We start from the raw sequence: 11850 nt of genomic DNA, 5'->3' as shown, positions 1-11850 counted from the left end.
CAGTTATTAATTTCTTTGTCAGTAAGTATGAAAACATTGATAAAAAGTATTTATAGCTGTAAGTTGATTTAGTCTTCAAGCTACTTGAGACGAATACATATGATGTGGCAAAAAGTACTCTTACTGGATCATAGGAATAAATATAGATATAAAATTTATTTATCGACCGACAGATATTTATCTAAATATATTATGCAACATAAACTTAGTTAATTGCCTGAAGGCACTGTTTTACAGGACCTTTGCCATTGTTTCTATCACCTGTGCATAGATCCATCAGTACATATTGTGTCACTACATTCATTATATTATTTATTTGTAGAGTACTCTGATCATAAGAATGTTAAACATATGGATCCCAAAAAGACACGATAATATATAAATGTATTGACAAAAATAGTATAAAGTAAAGGAAATGTTTCTACAAGGAATATTTTGGGAATGCTTCTGTGACCATTACTTATATTGACATGCATATATATTGCACAAGTATGTACATACTATATATTTCTAATAGAGATAGAGGATAGTTTCTTCTTTATGCTCTTGAATCATAACCGAATTTAAATGTTGCAGACATTTTTTACTTTTGCTTATATTCACGCAATTTCTTATATTATAAAAAAAGTGGCAATGAAATCAAAATGTATTCAAATCTATCATTGTGCAAGGTGGTACACTCTTCGAGAAACAGAAGTATTTTTTAAAGTAGTTGCATATGCATCTGAAAATTTAGTACATGGTACAGGTTTTTTCTGTCAGCTACAAATTTACTTTGTAATGATATTTTGCTTTGTACATTGTACTTTGTTGGTCATTTCATGTCTATTGGGCAATTGACATTCGGCCATCTTACGGCATTTTTTATGCCAACTCAAATAGTTCAAAGATTCTCTCTCTAGTATTTTATTATTCTTACTTACAAAATGTTATATAAATTTTTAATAATCATATGTGAATTTTATCTTATAGTACTTAAATATGCTACCATTGCCAATGATGGCGGCAAGAAAGACATTAATACATTAGGAAAACTCTTAAAAGAACTGAAGAAAGCATTATTTACAGCCAAGGACGTGAATTATTTAGAAAACGAATTAAAAGAGAAAATCCAAAACGATAAAGGATCGGTAATTGTATAAGCTCGTCACAAATAAGATGTAGATGTCAAAAAATAAAATAGATTAAGTAAACTACCTGGAAATATAACATTTTAAAGGAATAATCTTAACAGCAAAATCATGGAGAAAGAACAATAAGTTAAAGGATCATTTACAAGAGATTTTTCATCAGAGGTAGTTTCTCATTTTGTATTCCAGAAAAAATAGAAAATTTTAAATATTTAGAAGATCATTCTCAAATTGTCGAAAAAGAATTGCACAAGTAAAAATTAATATGCAAAAATTACATGAGCATAATGTAGTCCTTTGATGCATAAATATACTTTGAAAATGAGGTAGAAGAATACTGTGAATTTCACGGTCATTTTGACAAGACGTTGAAAAGCCGCTTGAAGAAAACCAAATATGGAAATGGAATAAAGAATTCAGACCAAGTAATCTGAATTTAGACCATCGAAGAAAAGAACCTTCAACAATAAGGAACAAGCAACAAGGATGTCACACAGAAGCGAGCTTCTTGTGAAAGTCAAATTTAGTAGCAATAAATGATACGACAGCTTACAAACTGCAACAGAGTATTCTAAGATTTACACATCAATGAAGAAGTAAGAAGTAACGTTTTATATTAAAAGTCGAGCTCGGAATTGCGACAAATAGAAACACTGAATAAAATAAGCACCAAATCACACATTTCAGATAATCGAAAAGATGAAACCATTACATATATTTTATCTAATATTCGATCACCGCTCTGACGAAATGATGATGGAACGCAGAACGGTATCATGAAAAAGGATATTAATCAGCAACAATATAGTAATAACAAGAACACATTCTGGTAAAATCACTTGTCAACTGATTGATTTTTAAACGTAATGGTTATTGTAATAACAATCAAAAAAAAGAAAATTACTGAAAATTCACTTTTACATTGCAATTAACAAGTAGGTAATATAATTAAATACGAATTTTAAGTAAGCTAAATTCTACATAAAGCTCACATCAGAAGATCCAAAGGGTAGAAAATTTTTGATAGTTTTATAGTCTACCATCAAAAAATTTTTAGGATTGTAGTCTTTAGGATCAATTATATCAATTACGCTAGATGAATGACTTATATTTATTTATATTAGCGATATTCAAAATTTTATAAAGCGTTCTTTTGATCGTTCAAAAAACAAATTGTGAAAGAAAGATAAAATATGAATGAATATTATAAATTCGCCCACACACTTCGACAAGATTTTTCTCTTATAAATGGAACTGGATATATTATATATATTCAATTGATATACATATATATATGTGTACATATATTACACACACACACACACACACACACAAGTGAAATATATATGTATATATATATATATATATATTTCACTTGTGTGTGTGTGTGTGTGTGTGTAATATATATATATATATATATATATATATATATATATTCAGTAAATCCTTAATTTGTGCTGTAAAGTTAATATTACTATAATGTCTGATATCGGAAACAATGTAATGTTCATATCCGGCGCACTCCCTGCGATTTTATCGAATTAAAGCAAAAATATTACATCCGAAATATTCGAATAGTTCTCAAAAATTTTTCTTCCCACGATATTATATAACATCGGCACTGTTAATCGAATGGATGTTAAATTGTTTCAACTATTGTATGAGCGAACGTCGCAACGCATTATTAACGATAACACGCATTTATCAACAAAACGTCTATCGGTTATATGTCATCATACATGATGAAACTTTAGACCTTTTATTTGTTAAAGCTGATAAAATTAGCTTAAATTAATTGAAAATTCAATTGTTCGTAACATTAACTTTCTGCATGAATAGGATTAACTATAGAAATAGAAGTAACAGCTATTCCCAGCAGTGTCACTATTACAATTTCAGAATTTATCCATTAGCTTATTATGTTAACAGCTATCCATTAATCTATTGAGCCAAAAAATGTAGAATATCATAGTAAGAGATGTATGAATTACCGACAAGAATTCAATATAGCAATCTTTAATATCGACGTATGAGAATAGCGGACGCGCACATGATTGAAAGGATGGTCCTGGTGATTACAAGTTCGGTATAGTAGGGACAGACTTTCGAACATAATCGCCATTGGCACGATTGAAAGATCGAAGAAATTGAAAAATTCATCCATCGCTTAGAAAAATTCTGCAATGGTCCTCCAACACGTCTATTTCACAGCTACTACGGCAGTCACGCGAACAATGAACTCCGTGATATTTCTTTTTATAAAGAAACAAATAAGCAAAACAGAAAATACACGCAGAGCTCACTTTGATTTCAATTATGTTAATTCTTGCATAGTGAAAATAATGTGCCAGAATAACGAACTCTTAGAGTACAACAGAATAATGGCTCATTTGTTTTTAGATGAAAATAAACACAAAAGCAATAATACCATCATTATAATAAAAAATATTATGAAAATTATTTAAGATATATTTAAAAGAGCAAATTATCTATCACGTAAAACAACCTACTGACAGAAAAATGGCTATTGTAAGTTTATTTTCACATAATCGGTTGATTATTACTCCGCAAAACAAACTTGACTTGAATGAATAATAACTTTCACAAGACTTGAATGAATAATAACTTTCACAACAATTTACTTCTTACCTTTCACTGCTTTACATATCTCATGTGTCTCTCTCACACTCTTTCTATCTGTATCTATTTCAGAATTTATCCATTAGCTTATTATGTTAATAGCTATCCATTATTCTATTGAGCCAAAAAATTTACAATATCCTAGGAAAGGCAGTATGAATTATCGACAAGAAATTAATATAGCAATCTATAATACCGATTTACGTGTATCAACAGAATAATTTAAATACCGTTAGCTTTTATATCAGAGTCGTGTATGTGTGTGTGTGTGTGTGTAGACAAAGTGATCTACAGTCAAATAGTGCATGATCTTTCTTTTGTATGGGTGGGGCGTTTGTTTATGGAAGAAGAGGAAGGAGTAAAATTTAGAATTCCTAATGAAATCTTTAGAATTATTACTTCGTGAAAAAGGAAGGTAACGCTTTACTATCACTATTCCGTTCCAATAATTCACATTTACGAAATATATCATTAATCTGTTGTAAAACTCTAGGAGAAGACGCAGCAACTATTGAAGAATTCAAAATCGATCTGGTTGACAATATCATCGCATCTTACCAACGAAATGCTACATTTTTGACACATACTTAAAAGTTTCCTAACTTTATTATCGCTTTGATCATTTTTGCGTACAATCGTGGTTGCCTCACTATTATTTACTTTTATAGAATTATTTAAAGATCACAATGAGTAACGTTTATTTATTTTTATAAAATTATTTAAAGATCGCAATACGTAACGCTTACTATTAATATTACTACTATATAGGAAAGATTTTTTTTTCAAGGTAAAATATATTTTATATGCTATTACCATATAATAATTTCACAGCCACGATTCTAAACATACGCGAATGCACACGTTTCAACACACATGTGTATATGTCCGTGCGTATATATGTATTAAAGAAAATAATTATATAAATAAAAGCGTACCTTGTATCTAAAACTTTATTATTTGACTTTAATTAATTAACGACATTCAAGAGGGAATCAGTTATATTAATTACCAGCATGCAGTGTTACCACTACCATCGAAAGAAATCGTAACGCTCTCATATCGGTAACTAACTTGGCTGTCGCTAGTTTATCTACAAAAAACCTGAATAATAATCCTGAATTTATTATCGTAAAAAGATTGGTTCTTTTTCCTTAGGGGACAAATAAGGCGACAAAAAATTATCGATTAACTATCCTTACTACTCGTATGCTCGAGTGTTACTATACTTTTAAAGTTTCATGGTTATAAATTGTAATATCCATAATACGAAAGTTGTTCAGTCGTAAATGTCGTAGGATAACAACGTCATCCAACAAACTCCAAAGATCGCTGATATAACGGAAGTAACATTATATTAAAGAAACGATAGGAAAGATTATTGTAAAATTAACTTAAATACTCATATATAGGTCGAAAATTTCTTTATCATTTAAATTTTATCCAGATATTATACACATATCACCCAGGCAAATTAATTATATGTATATTATAATTTAATAATTATAAAATATTATATCCTAAATACATATATTTAAGATATTTTTCTTATTAATGTTATTAACTATTACAAGAATATGTTAATTATACGATGTTCATTACAAAATTCTAGATACTATTATTAAGACTAACTTGAAATTTTATAATATTATAATAATTTAATTAAATTGTATTATTTTAATTACCTTATAAAACATTTGAATTTGTTACTGTTTATTTTGCTTTTCGATTATTTTGAAAAGGGAAAAATAAATTCCTAGGATGCAATCGTATTTTTAGCTTGAATGAATGCTCTACTCATTGCCTAAGATCATTACCGCATTAAACGTCGGGATGGCTATTGTCCACACGATTAATAATCTTATCAGCAATATTCCTTTTAATTCACAAAAATTTGCACATATCCAAGCAATTCATTCGAAATAATACTAATAGCGATTTAGTCAATGCTCGACAATGTAGCTTCCTTTTATAACATCTTACGGTATTTTTAACTTTATAAAAATTACTTAACCAAATAGATATATGATATAAAACGATACATGCGAATTTAAGAAATTATTAATGTATTTAACAATTGTTAATATTAGTACTAACAACAAATTAATGTATACACCGTTTATGACTTTTGTCGGATCATTATTAAATTTTTCGCGTATAATTTTTCATTGTACACAAGAAATAGAATAAATATAAATTTATTATAAGTATATAAATATATGTAGTAAGGAAAAAAAATTATATAATCATTTAATCGAAGTTATTTACTAGTGAACATGTCGAGAAAGGAAATGTAAGAGGATAAAATTGGCTGAGTTAGCAAATTCAAAGTCATCACTACATGAAAGTGCTTTTATTCCTTTCAGAGATTGTTCATTGCGATAAGCGGCGTCAGGAATGCCGCTTTAAAATTTTTCTTTCTTTTTCTTTATACTTCTATATTCTAATAAGCGACTCTAATTATCTAGTAAAATGTCTGATATTAAAAAATACGCATGTCTATGTAGATATGCAATTATAACACGCGCAAGGACAGCAGGAATCCAGGTGCAGCAAAACTTTAATAATGATTTTAAAACGAAGATTGAGTGTACAATATAGACATTTACGCTTATCATTTGAGCAATAACAATTTTATGGTACGTAGATAGCAAAACTTAAATAAAAAAATGGCAATGATACATCACGTATTGGAGGGAAGAGCTTAAAACATTACGCAAGGGAGTGAGAGAAAATAATAATTCTTCTATCTATGATTATTCTAATGTTCAATTCGAGGAAACATCTACGAAATGTATTTATTTCACGTTTTAGTTATTTTTTTCTTTTTCTTTTTCCTTTTTTTGTCCTTTATGTGTAATTTGCTGCTCTTTTGTAATTTACAAAGCGAGGATGATCGGGTTTTAAATTGATCGATTATACCTTTTCTAATTCTTGCTAGACAAATTAACTGAATAACATCGATTACTCTAAAGACATTAATCTACTTATATCGTATGAATCATATTAAAAAAGGATACTGATAAAGATATTTCAAGGTTCTGCTCGGAAAGCAATGGTAATTCTTTCGTTTTTTCTTCCGCTTTTTTGTATTAAGATTGTTTATATGAGAAAGGAAACATCACACTTTTTTCGTTTAATCGTCATTTAATAACCTTGTTAAATATTAACATGGCATTTATATGGATCTTTGTTATTTCGATTTTTCAACATTATCTTTCGTAGGTCAGAATATTATATTTTCATTTAAGATTTATGAAAACTATCATCGATGGCATTTATCCGGGAATTTCATTTGGACTTGATACTTTAGGAGTAGACTTTTGTTATTATCGGCTACACCGTAGCGATCACGGTAAGTCGTCACGTCAAGTTTCTCTATCTCTTTCTCTCTTTCTTCCTCTTTCTGACTTTATACGTTTGACTTTATTCGCAGACTTGGCCCAAACGACTCTCTAAGAAAGTTTACATTTTGGGCCAGTTATCCTTGATTCGGTGCAAGAATTCATCATAGCTATGAAAATAAATCCTATTTGTGAGAATTAAGGAGATATTGATAAAGTATGGATTAAAGGGAATGAAAGGAAATTAAAGAAGACAATGATATTCCTTTGAAAGTATAGTGTTCTGGAGTAACTAAATAAAATACGTGTTTTGTTGTATATGTATATTTTGTAAATGCTTAAACATAGTTTGAAATGCCAATGAAGAAATCAACAAATGATCTACATTCAAAATATTTGATATTTGTATCAAGTATACTATTTCATTTAGTATATTAGTAGTAGTATATTATTTATTATTTCATTAATATAGTATTAGTATATCATTTATTATTAGTATATTATTTCATATTATTTCAAGTTAGATTTTTGTTTTCTTTATAATGATAAAGTTATTGAAATTGTTATCACAATTGTTATTACACTTATTCTACATATTGCAACATTTTGTTACCAGTCATCGTTATTAATATTCGTAACAATATCTGTATTTTCTGTACGTCGTCTATTTCAGATACTTTCTGATTTATTACTTTTATTTTTGATTTTTATTAGATCTCTTTAGAAATATATCCTCTGCTATCTCTTATTCTATTCCTTTTACTTGTAACTCAAAGTCACTATATCTTTTTTATTTAACTTCTTCCTTTTTGGTTCCCTTAAACTTGCTAAATTTTATTCACTAATTTCATCATTTTCCGTTACATGTTTAAGTTTCTGAGCTTGATGAATTTTAATCCAGGAATTATAAAATTTCCCTGAAGCTGTACCCAGAATTCTCATTCTATTTAACTCAATTTTCGATTTCTGTCATATTCTTCAAATAGAATATACCCTTAGCTCTTTCACATTCTATATGTTTTGAATTTTCTTGTATTTTTTTTTTTTTCCATTGATTACTTTACTTTCTTAGAATAATTTATGACATTTTTTCGAGTTTTTGAAAAATACTTTCAACTGTAAAATATATATTTATAAATAGGACAACATATTATCATCTATAGGAAATAATAGAATAACATGCTATACTTATTTATATTATACAAGGAACATAAAAATCGGGGAAACATTAAATGGCCATCCTTTGCTACTATTTCTAATATTAATCGGTAGAGACCATCAATTATACTATATTTAAATATTTTTAATATACAAATTAAAGATATTGGTTTCATTGGTACAGCTTTATGCTTTTTTAAAAACGTAGATACTTTTTTATACGTATTAATTAACTACTATACCCCAAATAGAAATGGTAAAATAAATGTGAAAGTATTTGTTTCCTTAAAAATGTTAAATAACGATTGCAAACAGTGGAAACATAAATTGTTGACTCGGTATTACTTTAATTCTTCCAATAATAATCTGGTAATACGCAATTAATAATTACCATCTACTTAACTAAATAATTGATATGCAATTAATATGATCGCCAACATACCTGTACTAAAGGGTATAACAAATAGTGTAAAATTAATTGTTTTTTTTAGAGTGTTGTTGACTTGGATCAGAAGAATAATAAATTTACATGCCTTCAATTATATACTGCTTGAAAATTTTCTTCTATAATAAAATAATCTTATAAGCTTAAATAGTTGATAATAATTGATATTACCTTTTTCTTCAAAGTTACTGCATTCCTTAAATGAATAGCAAGCTGTCTGATATATAAAAAGGCATGACTGTATGCAAAGTCAAAATAAATCTCTGTTAAAGAATGCCTCATAAAATTTATTTCTGGCGAAGTATTCGGCGATACATATTTGGAATTTTCTACGTACTTGACGTAGAAAATCGACTAGAAGACATAATTAGAATTTAGTCATTTATATGATTGTGACGAATATTCTGATATAAACAGAAAAATATAACTTTACCTTTAATAATATTTCAAGCAAAGATATCTTATGAATGGTTGCAATACGTAATGTATATAAAAATGAAACAACTTGAACAGTTTCTTCATCAGTTGACCAAAATTTTATTAAGACTCTCAATAATGGTTTCTGTAATGAGAAAACATTTCATGTAATTGTTTTAAAAGTATTGTTTGAATGTTTGCTGATGAAGCCTACTTACATTTCCTTCTACTTAAAATTTTGTAGCATTTTCATCTTGCGTTTCCGATACTCCACGTGGTCCTCTCGTGGATTTTTAAAGTCTGAAGGGAAGATCCAGACTCCGCCGAAACTGCGATTCTCTTCGCTTTCCAAACCCTATCTCCCTGGTATAGGTTAAGTCGCCGCTTATAAAATATCATAAAAGGCGTTGGTTGATAAAGACAGCAAGACGTTTACCATGAAAGTTGGAATCCGCAAAGGAGTATGTAACAACTCACATGCCGAAGTGACTAGCTCTGAAAATAAATGACGCTGAAGCGTCACGTCTATATGCTGCCGTCAGCGGCAAGTGTGGCGGTGTCACGTCCCATTCGGTACGGGCTCCAAAAAATTTTTTTAAGTTCAAAACTTACCTTGAGGAGCTCTGACCTTCGTGAAATTCGTGTCCTTTTTGGCCATTACCCGCTATGCGCAGTTCGTGGCACGGGATGGACACCTATACGCGCGGTCGTGCGATTCGTACGCACCTCTAATAAAGGATAACTAGGTTATCCTTGAAGGTTATCTAAGGTGAAGGTTTTCACGTGAATAATAGAAGCCTTTTACCTTCGAACTTATCGACTGACTTGTAGTAGGAAGATCTTGAGACTCGCGAGAGAAGTTAATAAGTTTAAATTAGAATTACGTGAAGTTGCCTGGGAAGCACAGCCGGGGTTATATGAACGAACACTGAGTTTAAACTTAACAAAACTAATTTATTAATATTTGTCAAGTAACAATCGTATAGTAATAATCGAATTTTTAAAGTATAAAATCGAAATCCGTACAAGAATAAGACGTAGCGTAGTATAACCACGTAGTATAACGACTAATAGTGCGTTAGTATGATCGAAGTTTAATAGTTGAGCGATTGAAAAATACAACCGAGAAGCCGATCGAAGCAGCTACTTACATCCTCCGTCGGTCTGCGGTAGGCGGCTCGAAGCAGCGCTGCAGTGGGGATGAGCCGCCGTGCGTAGTGGGGATGAATCTGCCGCTGCCGTGGCCCCGTGGTGAGGATGGAAATTTTAAAGATTTCCACCCGGAAAACACGCACGTCGAGCGATAATTTCACTTCTTCACAATTCTTTGAATTCCTGCGTCCCTTAACACGTTCACTCCGGTGCGGGTCACCGGTGGCCCGCACTAAACTATCTTATCGGGCGGCGCGGGCCACCGGCGGAACGCATTCCATTGTGTTCTGAAGTATTAGACTATTATATACTGAAAATTAAAATAATGAAAATTTAACGTCTATTCATTAAAAACATTTATTTTTAATAATAATTATAATTAATAATGTATCAGAAACATAAGTTTTGTTCAATATCATAAACATAATAATACAGTATTATAAAAAAAACACAAATACGGTAAAAATAACATAAAATCTGATACTGTTTTATTTATAACTTCATTATTTATTGTTTTTTGTGTAATTTGTTAAAACATTTCAAGCAAAGTTTCGGCTGATCCTTGCAATCCCAGGGTGAACAGGCAATAATCACGCGCCGCCAGATGAAACGTGATATTAATTCGAGCGCCGCCTCATAGGAAAACGAACGAAAATTGGCCCCAGCGTGAACGTGTTAAACTTTTCCGGAGTTTGGCATCGCTTTCCATAACTTCCTTAGATTCCTTTCGTCTCTTGAATTTATCGCTTATATGTTTGTTACCTATTTACTAGTGTGTGTTCTATAATAGTGTTAGTTTGTGATAATAGAGACTCCCTTTACATCGGGCTCGAATGTGTCATATAATTGTGTTAGTTATTTATATATGTAAGGATCTTACTTATACGTCTTTTGAATAATAAAAGAGTTTGAAAAAATTTCTGTGGTACGTAAGGTGTCCCCATTTACTCCTATACTTAATAATATAAGAAAAGTTTTATTTACAGGTATTAATACTTTAAGTGTGAGAAGGGAGCGGGATGTAACACTTCCCCCCTTATTGGAAAATGTGCATAGATATACGTGCATTTTAACTTATTTCTTTACCCAAATACGTATTTAATTCGTAGAAAGTACTTGGTTTTTCATCAGCAGCGTACTCTCCTCTTTCTTCGTCGAGGGCGGTAACCGCAGGTGCCGTACTTGGTGTTTCTTCCTTCTTTTCCCTTTTTCCTAGGTGGAGGAAATGTGTCACCGAGCTCCATAGCGCTCCCAAGAGATGTAAGCTCCATCCATAGATGTCATGCAGAGCGTTAACCGTGGATGAGTGTATCGATGATAAATTTCACCAGGCGTATGGCCATGAAGATGGCTAAAACTCCGGCACTTGCCGATCCGAATGTTATAAACGCGCTCCATAGTCGTTGTGCCGTACTTGATGCAATTTTATTTAGTGACTCCACGTCCATTAGATTGTATAACGAAATTTTTCCGGAGGGTATGTACCTTCCGCTGATTCCTCTGGCGAGCGTATCGATGATAGCAGGTTTTTCGTCTGTTTTCATTATGAGACCTCAGTTTGTTTAGG

General features: G+C 30.6%; 1 long non-coding RNA gene and 1 pseudogene across 4 annotated transcripts; one reads left to right on the top strand and one right to left on the bottom strand.

Moving 5' to 3' along the window:
* The first annotated feature begins 582 nt into the window (after positions 1-582).
* On the top strand, positions 583-2278 carry LOC118450513 (uncharacterized). Of its 3 annotated transcripts, none has more exons than XR_014983720.1 (3): positions 583-742; positions 973-1295; positions 1457-2278. It is a non-coding gene; the product is annotated as an uncharacterized LOC118450513 (long non-coding RNA). The 3 variants fall into 3 exon arrangements; XR_014983719.1 differs by having other exon boundaries at positions 973-1726; positions 1818-2278; XR_014983718.1 differs by having other exon boundaries at positions 973-2278.
* Positions 2279-7569: 5291 nt separating this feature from the next.
* On the bottom strand, positions 7570-9789 carry LOC118450522 (nucleolar complex protein 2-like; annotated as a pseudogene). Its single transcript, XR_014983694.1, has 4 exons — positions 9744-9789; positions 9568-9626; positions 9148-9341; positions 7570-9068 (listed from the first exon to the last, which is right to left on the bottom strand). The product of XR_014983694.1 is annotated as a nucleolar complex protein 2-like (transcript).
* Positions 9790-11850: the final 2061 nt, after the last annotated feature.

The sequence above is a fragment of the Vespa mandarinia genome, unplaced genomic scaffold (assembly GCF_050613455.1).
Source record: "Vespa mandarinia isolate Hongniang unplaced genomic scaffold, ASM5061345v1 scaffold_61, whole genome shotgun sequence".
NCBI classification, from domain to species: Eukaryota; Metazoa; Arthropoda; class Insecta; order Hymenoptera; family Vespidae; genus Vespa; species Vespa mandarinia.
The sequence above is the reverse complement of the archived record's forward strand: the minus strand, read 5'-3'. Positions and strand labels throughout refer to the sequence as shown.